This window comes from Octopus sinensis, linkage group LG8, assembly GCF_006345805.1.
Source record: "Octopus sinensis linkage group LG8, ASM634580v1, whole genome shotgun sequence".
NCBI lineage: Eukaryota > Metazoa > Mollusca > Cephalopoda > Octopoda > Octopodidae > Octopus > Octopus sinensis.
In genome coordinates, this window is record NC_043004.1 from 49,172,190 (window position 1) to 49,189,299 (window position 17,110).

Below are 17,110 nucleotides of genomic sequence, written 5' to 3' on the forward strand. Positions count from 1 at the left end.
ATCTAGCAGGTGAATGAAATGTATAGATATTAAACAGTAGTCTGCTAAACCTATAGTTGATTGTTCAGTTTAGCCTGAAAGAAAACTTTTTTATATTGTTGTATTTCGGGATGATCATTTTTTTTTTTGCCAAGTAAACACATGCACTATATTATTCGTTCTTCACTCGTTTGTTACTGTTCTTATTTTAACTCGTGTTCATTGTGCGGAAATCTTTCGTTACACATCTGTTGCCTCTTCAGCGATACTTTCCGTCCTGGTGTGCGCTCCTGCTCCGCTTTGTCCATTCTCTTCTTCAATTTTTTTTTCTTTTTATCGTTTACTTGTTTCAGTCATCTGACTGCGGCCATGCTGGGACACCACCTTGAAGGGTTATGTTTGTGTGTCGATAGAATAAGTACTAAGTTTACAAAGAATAAGCCCTGGGGTAGACTCGTTCGAATAATAGCGGTGCTCCAGCATAGCTGCAGTCAAATGTCTGAAACAAATAAAAGAATAAAAGAATATATATGTATATATATATACCAAGCGTAGGCGTGGCTGTGTGGTAAGTAGCTTGTTTCTCAACCATATGTTTTCGGATTTAGTTGCACTGGGTGGAACTTTGGGCAAGTGTCTTCTACTATAGCCTCAGGCCAACTAAAGCCTTGTGAATGAATTTGGTGGACAGAAACTGAAAGAAGTTCGTCGTTTATTTATATATCTATGTGTGTGTGTGTGTGTGCGCGTGTCTTTGTGTCTGTGTTTGTTCACCCATTAACACTTGACAACCGGTGCTGGTGTGTTTACGTCCCCGTTCTGGGTTCGATTTGTACGACTAAAACCCCTCAAGGTGGTGTTCCAGCATGGCGGCAGTCAAATAACTGAACCAAGTAAAAGAATAAAAGACTATATCTATATATACATATACTAACATTTCCTTATACACATCGCAGTTCAAGGCAGCAGGAACAATATTTAGAAAGATGTTGTTTACAAATACTAAACGAAAATTGATAATGTATTGTGGCATCTAGAAAGGTAAAAAACAAGAGTAATTTATTAGAGAGGTGTGATGGAATGAATTGAGTTTCACTGGGGGGAAAAAATCGTAAACTGAATCAACGTAAGATAAATAAAGACGATATGCCTCTAAAACGCTGTCATACAGCGTTACTGTCTATTCGCTTTTTAAAATTTTTATATAGCATTTCTCTGCACTGCATTATTTACACTGCCTTGTTATATACATACATACATACATACATACATACATGCATACATACATACATACATACATACATACATACATACATACATATATATGTGTGTGTGTGTGTGTATATATATGTGTGTGTGTGCTTATATATATATATATATATTATTTTATCTAGTTTCAGCTCACGAGTTGTGGCCATGCTGGGGCACCGCCATATATATATATATATATATATATTAAGGCTGCGAACTAGCAGAGTCGTTAACACGCTGGGCAAAATGCTTAGTGACATTTCGTCCGTTTAAAAAAAAGTATAGGCGCAATGGTCCAGTGGTTAGGGCAGCGGACTCGCGGTCGTAGGATCGCGGTTTCGATTCCCAGACCGGGCGTTGTGAGTGTTTATTGAGGGAAAACACCTAAAGCTCCACGAGGCTCCGGCAGGGGGTGGTGGTGATCCCTGCTGTACTCTTTCGCCACAACTTTCTCTCACTCTTTCTTCTGTAGGCCTGCTCGCTTAGCCAGCGGGGTGGCGTCATTTGAAGGCTAAAAAACAATGCGAAGCGCATTGTGACCAGCGATGTGTAGCAACATCTGATAGCCTGGTCGGTCACAGTGATCACGGTGATCACGGTGATATATATATATATATATATATATAGTGGTTAGAGGCATTCGGCTCATGATCGTTAGGTCTTGAGTTCAATTCACGACGGCGCGTTGTGTCCTTGAGCAAGACACTTTATTTCTCGTTGCTCCAGTCCACTCAGCTGGCAAAAATGAGTAGTACCTGTATGTATTTATATATAATATATAATATATATATATATATATATATTATATATATATATATATATATATATATATACCTTCATACATTGTAGAACATGCAAGTTTCTCAGCGTTCCAAACTGACTGCAGCTAATCCTTTTGGTCCTTTTCCAAAAGAATCTAAACCAATTTTACCGAATCCTGCTTCTTTTCGCTTCTAAAGCATGTTGGTTCCGACAATATTACCTATTTCTTTAATACCCACAAGGGGCTAAACACAGAGGGGACAAACAAGGACAGACAAACGGATTAAGTCGATTATATCGACCCCAGTGCGTAACTGGTACTTAATTTATCTACCCCGAAAGGATGAAAGGCAAAGTGGACCTCGGCGGAATTTGAACTCAGAACGTAACGGCAGGCGAAATACCGCTTAAGCATTTCGCCCGGCGTGCTAACGTTTCTGCCAGCTTTACCGTCATAGAGAATGACACATATTTGCAGCCAATAAATATTACTGAGGTATTCTCCTGACGATCTCTTCACTAAGTTCAAGAGAGGCCTACAACAGAGTGTTACTGTCATACATGAGACGGTGATGCTGTTGCATACACTGATATCTTAAATAACACTTTTAGATTAGCATTAACTGTCATTCTCCAAGCCCTGGCCTGCAGATGTGCTGCTCCTCAGTCTATCTTTATAACGATACTGCAATAACTTTAGTATCAAAAGCACTCGTATTTGGTGATCTCTCCTCTTCTCGTGGTCCAAATTGTATCGTCTTATACAAATTAAGTCTTTTACAAACTAAGTCTTATACAAATTAAGTCGCCCAGTTCTTTCTCCCCACAACGCCAACCCTTAAAAATTCGTTCCCTGCCTGTTTTTCCTGCTGCTATGAATTTACAACTTCGTCGATTTCACTAGATTCGATGAAGATGCTATTGTGGCCATATGCACAATAACTTCATCAAAATCAAACCAATAATCACAAAAATATAAAACGTTAGTATCGGTGTGTTCATTGATTCACAAGCTGATATCATAATGGCCTATACAACATTCTTTCAATTATGTTACCTATCTGGTCAACATTGTGGTAGACTTGAAGGTGGAGTTTATGATTGGAGGAGAAACGGTCTTTAAAGCTCTCTTTGTTCATACCAATATAATATTTTTTTGTTTTTGTGTACCCCTTGAGATTTTAACATCACTCCAAAGACTGTAGGCTTCCCGGATACAATCTGAATAGCCCTTCTAAGACCACCCATTATTGCGCTGTCAATATTTTTTATACAGCTATGACTGACTTTGGTGTTGCTTTTTTGAAACAGCCTGTGATATTTATTATTGATTGGGAAGTCATTTTAATTAGAGCTAAGAAATTCTTGATGTTCCTTCCTTCTCGAGGCCATGCCTGGCTCATAAGGGCCGATTTCCCGGTTTCTTGGCGTAGAGGTTCTCCACCTGGACGGGAGCCGGTCCGTCGCAGGTGAGCTGCAAGATGCAGGAGGAAAGAGTGAGGGAAAGTTGTGGCGAAAGAGTCAGCAGAAGTTCGCCATTACCTTCTGCCGGAGCCGCGTGGAGCTTAGTTGTTTCGCTCATAAACACACATATCGTCCGGTCTGAGATTCGAACCCGCTATCCCTCGACCGCGAGTCCGCTGCTCTAACCACAAGGCCATGTGCCTCCACATGTACGTTTACCTAAGAAATTCTGACTGTATTTGATCAACATTTTTTACTTAAGTGGGGATTCAATTGAATGATATTATATTTACTATGGTTGTTTCTTTGTTATTCATGTTTGGGTCAGTAACTGATTTCCCCTCACCCCTTTTATCACACTTTTCAGATAAGGAATTATTGTAATACCGGGCGTTATTGACGACTGTCCTTTATGTGAATATATTAGTTATCACGTGATCACGTGACCGACCAGACCATCAGATGCTGTTACACATCGCTGGTCACAATGCGTTCGCATTGTTTTAGCCTTCAAATGACGCCACCCCGCTGGCTAAGCGAGCAGGCCAACAGAAGAAAGTGAAAGAAAGTGTGGTGAAAGAGTACAGCAGGGATCACCTGCCGGAGCCTCGTGGAGCTTTTAGGTGTTTTCGCTCAATAAACACTCACAACGCCCGGTCTGGGAATCGAAACCGCGATCCTACAACCTCGAGTCCGCTGCCCTAACCACTGGGCCATTGCGCCTCCACATATTAGTTATACTTCTACTTATAACAGTATATTGTTTAATATATTGGACTGGAGGTTAAAATCTTTACGTACATGGTCTCATTTGTTTTTCACATGGCTGATACATACCTGCTTCAGGTCTAATATAATATAAAGGAAGCTAATTACGCTTATGACAGTAGTGTTATTAATGCTGAAATCCTTGAATTCATATACTTACCTTTCGTATGACCGTGTTGTATGAAACTGCAAGGCAATCCACCGCTACTATATAATCCCATATCTAGGGTTTCAATTTTGTTTTTAGCGTATCTAGGATATATAATACGACCAGCTCATATATTTAAGCTCTGTCGTACCCCACCCATGTTAATATCAAGTTAGAAACTGCTGCTTTTAATCTATAAAAAAATAAAATCAGAAATTTCTTAGCATTTATTAATAACTCGGCATCGTTACTATCTCGATGTTACGTTTCTTGCCGAATTTTAGTGTCATGGCGAGGAAGGGTTTGGAAATTGACGTGTAGAACATTGCATCTATTTTTGTCCTTGTTGCTATAGAACGAATTACAACATTTCTTTCTTTCTTCTTTCTTTCTTCTTTCTTCTTTCTTTCTTTCTTTCTTTCTTTCTTTAGTTCTTCAACTAAGTAATTGATATTTAAAACGGAACTGATAAAACAATCTTTCCTTACGCATGTTGTCTTAAGGCAGTGGTTCTCAACCGGAACCCATATGGCTGCTGAGGCTTCATAGAAGATTTTTGGGGGTCCACGCAACAAAATAGTAAACTGGGTACCCACAATAGTATTTTAAGGGCCACTGAAAAAATTTCGGTGTAGATATATGTATTGGTATGTATTGCAAGAAACTGCTAGGTTTCTTTCTCTGACATTTTACATAGTTCAACCAACTTCAGTTAATGTGTGGAAGACAAACTAGGACGGTTCTATAAAACTAATTTTAAACATCATATGGCTATGAAGGTCTACTCGAATAAAATAATAATCAAAGGGGTCCATAGGTAAAAAAAAATGCTCGAGAACCCCTTGCTTCAGGTCACGTATTATGAAGGTCTCCTCGAATAAAATAATAATCAAAGGGGTTCATAGGTAAAAAAAAATGCTCGAGAACCCCTGGGGTTTATGTTGATTATGTTGCTCGAGAACTCCTAGGGATTATGTTGACTGAATGAACTCAAGTACATGACTGACAGTTATTTTATCAACACTGAATGAAACTGAACACAACGCGTTGAGAAACGAAACTGAAAACCGTTCAGTCCATATGACTATTACTACTGTTATTTAACCACCATTTGGTTCATTGGGTACTTGATGTTGTGTTTGAATTGGTAGAATCATTAGCGCTTACACATCGTACTCAATAAGGCCCTAATTTATGCAATGAATAAGGTAAGAATGACTTATGATGAAGTTGCTGTTGTTAAAACGGCTAGGAAATCGTTGATTAGATATAATAATAAATTGTGGGCTAGGAAGGATACTAGGGACTATTTTGATATACCTATGGGAACACCCGATTCTGCACAAGTAACTGATTTAGTAGGTATTTATTTATTATCGGAACTTCAATTAGAAAAATTGAAGTTGGAGGGTGGTCTATATAGTGATGACCTTTTATTAATAATTAAGAATTGCACCAATAGAACACTAGAATTATATAAGAAGAAACTATATAGTTTTTTTTAAAGATATGGATTGAGTATTACTATATGTAATGAGAACTATAATGTTAATTATTTAGATGCTGATTTTAATTTAATAACAGATAAAACCCAAACATTCCATAAAATTGATGAGAACCTTAGATATATTAATGCTAATAGTAATCATCCACCTTCTATTAAGAAATCATTGATAGATAACAGGTAAAAGAATATCGTTGCTTTCTTCTAATTTGGAGATTTTCCCAAAACACGTACCTTATTAAAAGGAAACCCTGCAAGAGGCGGAATATAATAATAATATTAAATTCTTTAATAATTCTAAATATGCTTATAATATAAAAGATTATAATATAAGTGATTCCTGTATTATGATACGTTTTATTTAGGTAATTATGGTATTGATAATATGTATTATGATAATACAAAACATAAATATAATAACGGAGTAAAAAATAAAATAAAATTTAATTCATTTAATGAAAATAAATTTAACAATATAAAAAATAAATATAATAATATTAATAATAACAAAATTTGGTTAATTATTCCTTATGGAGCTCAAGTTAAAACAAACATCACTAAAGAGATTTTAAAAAATATAATCACATTTTTCTAGTAATAATTTTGGAGTTGGTTATTCTACTACTAATAATGTAGGTAACATTATTTCTTCTTTTAATAAATTTAAGCTGAATAAGTTTTACAAGAACAAATCAAATAATCATTCCAATAATAATAATATAATTAATTGTACGTGTAAAGATAAAACTAATTGTAAATTTAATAATAAATGTAATTTCGATGATGTATATAAATGTATAGTGACTTTGATTGATGATAATAATAGGAATGGTTATAATTTAAATGCAATTTACAGAGGGTTGACTTCTAATAAAATTAAATTACGGGTGGCTCAACACATGAATAGAAATTTAATTAATTCTACTGACCTTAGTAAATACATATGGGAACTAAAATCTAAAAATATTAAGTACAGTTTAAATTGGGAGATGGTTTGTAAGGCAAAATCATATCGAATAGGTAGTATTTTTTAAAATTATGTACTAACGAATTTAAACAGATATTAACTAATAATAAAACTTTGATTAATATCCTCGACGAAAGAAACATTAAATGTAGACATAAATCAAATTACTTATAGAATAAGTTTAGCTAATTTGTGTATATATATAAACCCTGTTTTATGTTATTAATTGTAGTAGTTAAAATTTGTAGTTGTAAAAAGTGTATAAATTAGCACGAGATTATATAGTCTATATTACATAAATAGAATAAGTTGAATATTAGATGTTTATAAAATAGATAAATTAATTAAGGAGAATAAATTAAATTAAGGAATTTTAGCTTAATTTATGCTTATTATTTCACGCATTTGGTATTTAAATTATTTAGACTTTATAATTTTTCCAGTTAATAGTATATTAAAGTTAATCTTTTTCCATATACTTACAGCGAAAATACATTTGTAATTTCAATAGCTTAAATACATATTTCTATCTATTTCTTCTATAAATTCTATTTACTCCATATTTTCACGCGATATATTTCTTATATTTCTTATAAACGCTAAGTTCGACGTTTTACGTTTAAATTGTTAGATAACGAAAATCCTTCGACAAGATAAGTTATATTTTTATTTTAAGAAATATTGTTAAATGCTTTTCGATTATTTATAGTTAATACACGTATTTTTTTAATATATATATTTGATAATTAGTATAAGTTAAGATAAGTACATTTATTCTATTATTATTATTTTTTATTTTTATTATTTATTATCTTAGACCTGATGAGTGACTATATTTTTAAATAGAATTGATTTTAGTTCGATTTAATTTTGAATAGAATTGATTTTATTATTATTATCTATTTAAAAATATAGCCATGAAACTTGCGTAGTCTTTTTACTACTATTTACTATTTATTGTACTTTATTGATTTAAAATAAATTTTTTCCATAGTATATGTTTTCTATATGGCGTGAATAACATTTTTCTTTATTGAATTGTATTATAGTGGTTTTTCTGGAAATTATATACATCTACATATACATACATACATACATACATACATACATACATACATACACACACACACACACACACACATACACAAATATATATATATATATGTTTACACACACGCACTCTCACTCACATAATATTTTGTCTCCTGAAAATAAAAACGCTTGTGTACCATTAATCTTTATATTAAAGCACTTTGCAGAATTATTGTAAAGAAACATACATAGACAAAATATATTTATGTTAATCGATATACATGATATTATGTACATAATTGCACATACGAACCTGACCCTGTTTCGCAGCGGCTCCTGGCGGAACACACATTACCGAAGTCTATATTTAAAAGATAAATAGCAATATATCGATATATTTCTGTTCAGTTTTGTGTACCGTACGGTATTGGATACACCACTGGAAGGCTGACGTTGCGGCAGTTTCGCTCCTTGGTTTTTTCCCATTTAAGAAGTCCCTAACAATACCACATCCTATTGACTGATCCGTAGAATCCTCCCTTCCGACTACCACTAATTATCTGTCGTGTGAAAAAGAATCTCCACGCATTTGTGTCCAGTTATTTGGAAGACTTGAGGAAGACAAGTGAGGTTTATCTATTTGGAATCATGATAAAGCAATATATAAAACAATGAGATCTTTTAGTATAAAACTATTTGAAATTATCATTGGAACGACAAAGACGTCGGCGACCACCAACATCACCAGCAACAGCACCACCACCAGCACCACCAGCACTAGCGCCACAACCACCACCATTATCACCATCACTGCCGCAGCCGCCGCCGTTACCGATACCTATTTCTTTACTACCCACAAGGGGCCAAACACAGAGGGGACAAACAAGGACAGACAAACGGATTAAGTCGATTACATCGACTCCAGTGCGTAACTGGTACTTAATTTATCGACCCCGAAAGGATGAAAGGCAAAGTCGACCTCGGCGGAATTTGAACTCAGAACGTAACGGCAGACGAAATACCGGTAAGCATTTCGCCCGGCGTGCTAACGTTTCTGCTAGCTCGCCGTTACCAATACCACCATACTCACCTTTATCAACAACACCGCCACCATGCCGTCGACGGCACCCATCCCCACCATCATTGCTCGATAGATGTGCTTTTCTGGTTTTTTGAGGGGTTTCGTCGGAGGCCAATTGTTTGAACTGGAGCTCTCGTCGCTGGTGCTGGAGTGCAATGATTGAAAAAACCTATATTTTCCTGGTATTTAACTCTGTGCGTTAATGATGGCTTCCCTCTGATCACGTGTCAGTGACGAGAGAGTCATCTCTCTCATCTTGTTCTTCATACTTTCTGTTTTTCTCTGCCACCCTTCCCTATTCTTTTCCTCTCCCCTTCACCATTCCTCTCTTTTCCTCCTCCTCCTCCTCCTCCTCCTCGACTCTCTCGTCACTGACACGTGATCAGAGGGAAGGCATCTTTCTAACTACTATCTTCACCAAGACAAGACCGCTTATCCTGTCTCTCTAATAGGCTGTCTCCTCAAGCGTTCAGAATAATTTTTCCATCGTCTTGACTTAACAACCCTCATCGTTTGTTTTCACTGTGTTATTCTCTTTGTTCTGTGTTTAACTGTTTTTACTTTTATTGTTTTTACTGTCTTGTTTTGTTCTTACTGTCCTGTTTTTGTTACCACTTTTACCCATCCGCAAAAAATCCCAAATTGCATTTAATTTGCTTTGCGAGAAGGACTGTTTCAACGAAGTCGCGTCTTGTCCTTACATTCAGAACGCGGAGTAGACGAAACAGGGACAACGGAAGAAGGGGAATATTCCTTATGTTGTATGTCTTGTACTCTGTTTTTTCGTTGTTTGAAAAGAAAAGTTCGTTTCCATGTTTTTGTTTTTATGTTTTCGTTTCTCATTGTGTTCAACGTTTTTTTGTCCTATACCCATATATGCAATAATATATATATATATATATATATATATATATATATATATATATAGGGAGAATGTACGAACCCCCCCCCCCAAAAGATGTGTGTCCCTTTCTGTAGAAGAGCGTAGGCTCGAAACGTAAAAGACTTTTACTATTCCTGAGCGTTATACTAATACACCTGTTTGTTTTGTACACCGCCTGTCTTTGTCTTTTGTTTTTTTCGTACACTCTCCCTATATATATCACACGCTTACCTAGTCGCACATTGTTGATCCTATCTTTTCTTACCACTACGAACTTCTCCACTGGACTCTTTACCTACTCTTTATCTACCATTTACGGATTCGTTTGGATATTTACCCTCCGGCTGCACCTCTCCTACACACGGATCACAATGGACTCTACTCTTGATGAGATATGCATATATATATATATATATATATATATATATATATATATATATATATAATAATATATATATACATACATAGATATAGGTATGTACATATATGTATGTATATATTTATATATTTATATATTATTTTATTATATTTATATTAATATATATATATGCATATATGAAAGAACAGAACGTGTCCAGGAGTTTAAATATACGTTTTAATAGCTAGCTTTTAGAACCGTATTCCTTGGAGGTTGACAAACAAAGAGAAAAATAAAGAGAAATATGTCTGATTGCTCGGACACTTATTTCCTAGAAGTGTCCGAAATACGCGAATTAATGTGTGTGTATATGTGCATGTGTGGTATATATATATATAATATATATATATATATTTGTGTGTGTGTGTGTGATTATGCATCCATGTTTGCATTTACCACATGGGGTACATGTGAGGTACTGCATATATATATTAGTATAAATATTTATCTTAGCGAAATCTCACGTAGAAACTAATGAGGCGTGTCACGTAACTCCATTGTTATCGTAGCAGTTAAGTAACAAAAGATAAAAACACACACACACACACACACACACACACACACACACACACTAAACCTAAAAACAAAACCGAAAAAAAAGAACAGATTAAAGCAAAATAATATAAATAAATAAATTTAAAAAAAAACATATATCAGCTCCACCCTGTATTGTTTATCATATGAACACTCGGTTATAGACGTTAATATTTTCAGGTGTGTATTCTTATGAACAGCATCTACCACGTGCCCCACCTCTTTCCCTCTTTCCTTCTAATTCTCTTTTCCCACGTTTGCATGTATGTAGAAACTCCAGCATACCTATAAACAAGTACACACACACACACACACTCACACACACATACGCGCGCGCGCGCACACACACACACACACACACCACACGGATATTTATTTGTACACATAAATATAGATGTAGCAATCGAACAGAAAAACGCACCATACATATAGATAAATGCACGCACACACGTTTTTGTGTCTGCGCGTATGTATGTATGTATATATATATACACATACACACATGCACACATGTATATATATACATATACATAGATACATGCATACACACACACATGCACATATATATATTCTTATACATAAATATGTAAATTAAACACACACTCAAATACACACACACTCACATATATATATATATATACACACGCACATACGCACTCACACACACACATACACACACACACTCACATACACACACACTCACATATATATATATATATATATATACACACACGCACATACGCACTCACACACACACACATACACAACACACACACTCACATACACAAACACTCACATATTATATATATATACACACGCACATACGCATTCACACACATACACTCACATACACACACTCACATACACACACACTCACATATATATATAGATACACACGCACATACGCACTCACACACACACACACACACACACATATACGCGTATATATTTATGTATGTTTATAAATATGTACACACACACATACAAACACACTGAGAAACAGATTATCACGTGTAAGTGCACTTGCGTGGTGACGTAAAATGCCTCCCGCTATTTGCTAATTAGGCCAAAAGACTACATTAGCTGTTGTTTAACGCCACGTCAACACTGATTGAGCTGAGCAATGATTAGGTGCATTTCAGCCGTGGCCAATCCATTTTTTCCGATGTACTGGTAACCTAAGACCACTTTATCCAATGTATCCTCTTCTAGGGTAGCTGGGTGGTGACCCCCTTCGGGCAGACACTGACCATGGGTTTGCACCTAGAGAGTTACCCTCCCAGGCACAAGTCTGGGCAAGGTTGTTTTATGGAAGACCAGCAGTCGCCCATGCATACCGGCCTCCCCTCTCCACGTCACCGATGTTGTCCAAGAGAAAGGCAAGGGCCGATACAGCTTGGCATCTGTGACGTCGCAACTCATTTCTACAGCTGAGTGAACTGGAGCAACGTGAAATAAAGTGTCTTGCTCAAGAACACAATACGCAGCCCGGTCCGGGATTCGAGCTCACAACCTCACGACGCTCTAACCACTGAGCCACGCGTAGATGGGTAGCTGGGTAGAGAGCACATATTATTTATAGATCTTATTTCTTTATTGCCCACAAGGGGCTAAACATAGGCGGGACAAACAAGGACAGACCCCAGTGTGTAACTGGTACTTAATTTATCGACCCCGAAAGGATTTCAGGCAAAGTCGACCTCGGCGGAACTTAAACTCAGAACGTAGCGGCAGACGATATACCTATTTCTTTACTACCCACAAGGGGCTAAACACAGAGAGGACAAACAGGGACAGACAAACGGATTAAGTCGATTATATCGGCCCCAGTGCATAACTGGTACAGAGCATATCGGGCAAAATGCTTAGCGACATTTCATCCGTATTTACGTTCTGAGTTCAAATTCTACCGTGGGTTGATAAAATAAGTACTAGTTAAGTACTGGGGTCGATAAAATAAGTATTAGTTGAGTATTGGAGTCGATGTAATCGACTTACACCCTCCCTCGACATTGCTGGCCTTGTGCCAAAATTTGAAACCAATATCTGAGTGGAGTCTGGCAACTGACTGAGTTTTGAAAGTGTTACTTTCTCGGTCAGAGCGATGTTGCTGTATATATTGTGACCGATAATCTTCTGCGACCTTGGCTAAGACATTTAATTTAATGCCTTGATTCACCAAGTCTAAAATACTATTCGAAGATACAAATCTTCTACTTGTAAATAAATACATTATGAACTACACTTTACTAAATTCAGCAATAAGGACACCGTAAATGAAATAACTTAACTTCCAGAGCTAAAACACTTCTTTTACAAGTCATTTCATTTCATTTACTTTCAGAGAAATTTCTTATTAAATTGTTACACAGAGTTGATAACTGATCCGGGTTTGAAGCTATCGATGCAAATTAGCATACATCAGTCTTGCTTTAAAATTAACTTCGGGGGCTCTATTGTCTGATTAATAAGCTAATGTCAAACTTTTGAGTTGCTTATACTTCACCAATTCCAAATTTTCTCGAACACACACAACAGACCTTGTAATTCCAATATTACGTTTAGTACTCAGTAATACTTTAATATTTATAATAATCTCAGAATTTTGGGCATCAGTCTGTGTAAAGAATTTAATATACTACTTGATTCACGCACTTTTCTTCCTATCAAATTATATACCTTGTTTTGGGTTTAAAATCCTGTAATAAATATCTTGTCTAAACCCTCATTCACAGCCTTACAAATCTTCAAAATTCTCTTAGTACAATTTACTCACACTCTTTCTACGGATACCAACGAGTAAGAGTTCAAGAAATTCACGTATCAACCGCTTTTGCCCTTCTGCATAGGCTCAAATGAATAACGAACATGTAAAGCCATTAGAGTGTCGGATAGAATACCTTGCGCTCTGAACTCAAATTTAGCCGAGGTCATCTTTCCCTTTCATCCGGTCGGGGTCGATAAAAACGTACCATTCCAGAATAAACAACACGGTCCAATACTCTTCTACTTCTGTCTATGGTTACCAAATATTACTCATAATAAATACCATTTCAAAGACTTCCATTATTTTAATCTGTCACTCGTAAAGTTTAAGATTCCGTACGAGTTTAAGTTTGCTTTAATTGCCAATTTTTGTTGCTCACTAATATTTAGGAAAGAATTAAGTGCTATAATTCACCAATGAATATCTGCCATTCATTGAACACAACAATGTGAAGATAGTTTGCAACTTTAACACATATGCTTCTTTATTAATGGTCAATTCTCCACTGAATTCTTCCTTGACAATTCTATCTTCCAGTTTTTTTGGTATATTATTTACTGCCTAGGATGGAAGAGCTAATCTCGTAATTTTTAAGCCGATTTGGGATTAATTGTTGGATAATTGGATGATATTAGTGTAGTAAGGCTTTTTTGATGGAACAGAAAACCGTGTTACTGAAAAGAATTATCGGGAGGAGACGGATAAGAGAGAGAGAGAGAGAGGGAGAGAGGGAGAGAGAGAAAGAGAGAGAGAGAGAGAGGGAGAGAGAGAAAGAGAGAGAGAGAGAGAGAGAGCAATAACAGCGAATAATCGAAGTTATTTTTTAATACTTTGTAATAGGCAATAAAGCAGCAGATAAGCAGAGTTACTAGAGCATCGGATAGAACACTTTGCGTTAATTGTTCTGGCTTTCTACTCCCTGAGTTCAAATCCCGCCACATTCAACTTTACCTTACTCCATTTCAGTGTTGATAAATGAAATACCACTCAACTGCTAGTGTTGATTCATCTTCTCTGTTCTTCTTCCTTCTGTCTGGAAGAAACTGGATATTGTCCCGGAACGGTATGAGATTCACAAAAATTAAAACACCCAAGACGTCTTAATCTTACTTATACAACTTCATTTGAAGAGATAGGCAAAAGCGTAAATTATTTTGATAAATCAGAAAGCCAATATAATAAAGCGGCTTATTTGATCAACCCATAAAAAAAGCTAAAGTTGATCTAGAGAGATTTGAACTCAAAATTTAAAGGCTTCGACTAAATAATACGTTAGTCACTTAATTGACCCCTCCTAAAAAAGAGATATAAAGATTAAGGAATTAAAATTGTAAAAGATTTTGGTTGTGCCACAGGCAAGTATGTTCTGTTGTGGGCGGCTGACTTAAACCGTTACTCAGTTTAACTGCAGTACTTGACACCTTGAGTATCTTTAGAAGAAGCCACTCTGCTGACATTCGGGTATGTCTTAGATCTGCGGATAACATCTCCTTTTTTTTGTACTACTCATTGAGGCCCAGCAAAAAGCCAGGGCACTACCTTCTCCCCTGACTATAATATATTTTTTTTAAATGCTCTCACAACAATTATAACGTTATCATATATATCAAAAGACAGCCCCACAAAAAAACAAAACAAAAAAAACTATTCCTAATGGGTAGCTGAAATATAAATTCTCCCATCACTTAACTTATTCACTTATCATCTTATCACTCAAGTGAAGTTATGTTGAACTCACAAGCATCTTAAACCCTAAAAGGGAGATACAACACATAAATGGGGTGTACTCCACTTAGATATTTCTCAACTCCATAGAGGGAGTTATACTTACTTTTGGGATCCCTTGACCTTAGAGATAGAAGTGTACCTCACCTTCAGATCTCTTAGCCCTATAGATAGAGGTATGCCCCACCTCCAAGAGATTCGTTAACCCTGTGGATAGAGACTTGTATCTCGTACTTGTACTTGTGGCAGAAATTCACCCGGAGTGGATTGAACCGGCTCCGACCAATAAGTTCACTTCGTTCCGCATAAATGTTGAATAGTTCTAACAAAATTTGACAAATTCCTCACCGGGAAAGCAAGCGCGTCGGATTGCGCGGACCCCCTAAGTCGTAGTCATCGTTCGCTCTTGAGGTGCAGAGTTCATGTTCGGAGTTTCAGTGGGAATAGAAATTCACATGTGGCCATCAGTCACATGCATACAGACCTTAGGATACTGTGATCCGTAGTAGCTCATCTTGCCGTCGATTGTTGACCGTTGCAGAGGATTCGATGACCAAGCCACCGCCGATTATCGGAACAGACGTAACCTGTGGGTTTTAGAGACATGCTTTAAGAAAATCTAAGGGATGCCTCACTCACAGTGGTTTTTCAGCACGTCGGGCACCAACCCGGAATTTCTGTCCATGTTATTGCTAGATAGTCGTTAAATCTACATTATGGTCGCCCGTCCTTTTGATATGTCTTGCTTTTAGTCCTGCTCGGTTTCTAGCATTCCTCCCTCACCAGAAAAGCCTAGTAGATGGGACGTGTCAGTTTAGTAGCCGACAACCAGACCATGCAACAAATTGTACTGGTTTCCATATTACTAGTAGCACTCATGAGAGATCTCCCATGACTTCACATCTGACTCTCGTAGAGATCTCTTAAATCTATAAATAGAAATGTACATCAACTTGAAATCTTTCATCTTTGTATTGGGTTGGCAACTAAGTTCCCGCCTTTTAAAAAATTTTGGAATTTATTGAGTTTTTAAAGTTTGGAATCTATTTTTTTCGAGAATTCTATTTTTGAATCATTTTGGAATCTGTCTTATTTTAGTTAATTTTAGTTAATTTTTGTTTATTTTCAGATCATTAAAATGGAATGTCAAGTTGAGAAAAACGAGCATTTTCAACACCTCCTTCTTTTTGCTTTTAATCAAGGTTCAAAAGCTGGTCGCGACATTTGTGCTGTGTATAGCTGAAAGAACCACTCATGATTGGTATGCCAAGTTCAAAAATGGAAATTTTGACCTCAAAGACGGACCTCGTTCTCGCGTCTAGCTGAGTTCGATGAAGAGCGATTAAACCAACTTTTGCACGAAAATGCTCGTCAAACGACAAGGGAAGTGGCAGAGAAAATGGAATGCTCCCACACTGCTATAGAGAAGCACTCGATAGGAAAGGTTCAGAAGTATGGAGCATGTGTTCCGCATGCTTTAAGTGACAACAACAAAAATCAATGGGCCACAATCTCCGCTGGTTTGCTTGCTCGTGTCCACTCAACTCATGGACACAAGCAACGATTTCTTTACTGAATCGTTACTGATGACGAAAAATGGTGCCTGTACATCAATATGAAGCAGTATAAGGAATGGCTTAGCCCTGGTAAACAAGCGAAACCGCGTGTGAAACAAGATCTTCATCCGCGTAAAACGATGTCGTGCGTACGGTGGGACTGGGAAGGGATTATCCATTATGAATGGCTTAGTCGGAACCAAACAGTCAACACGGAACTTTATATTCAACAGATGGAACGACTCAACACAGCTATTCAAGAAAAAAGACC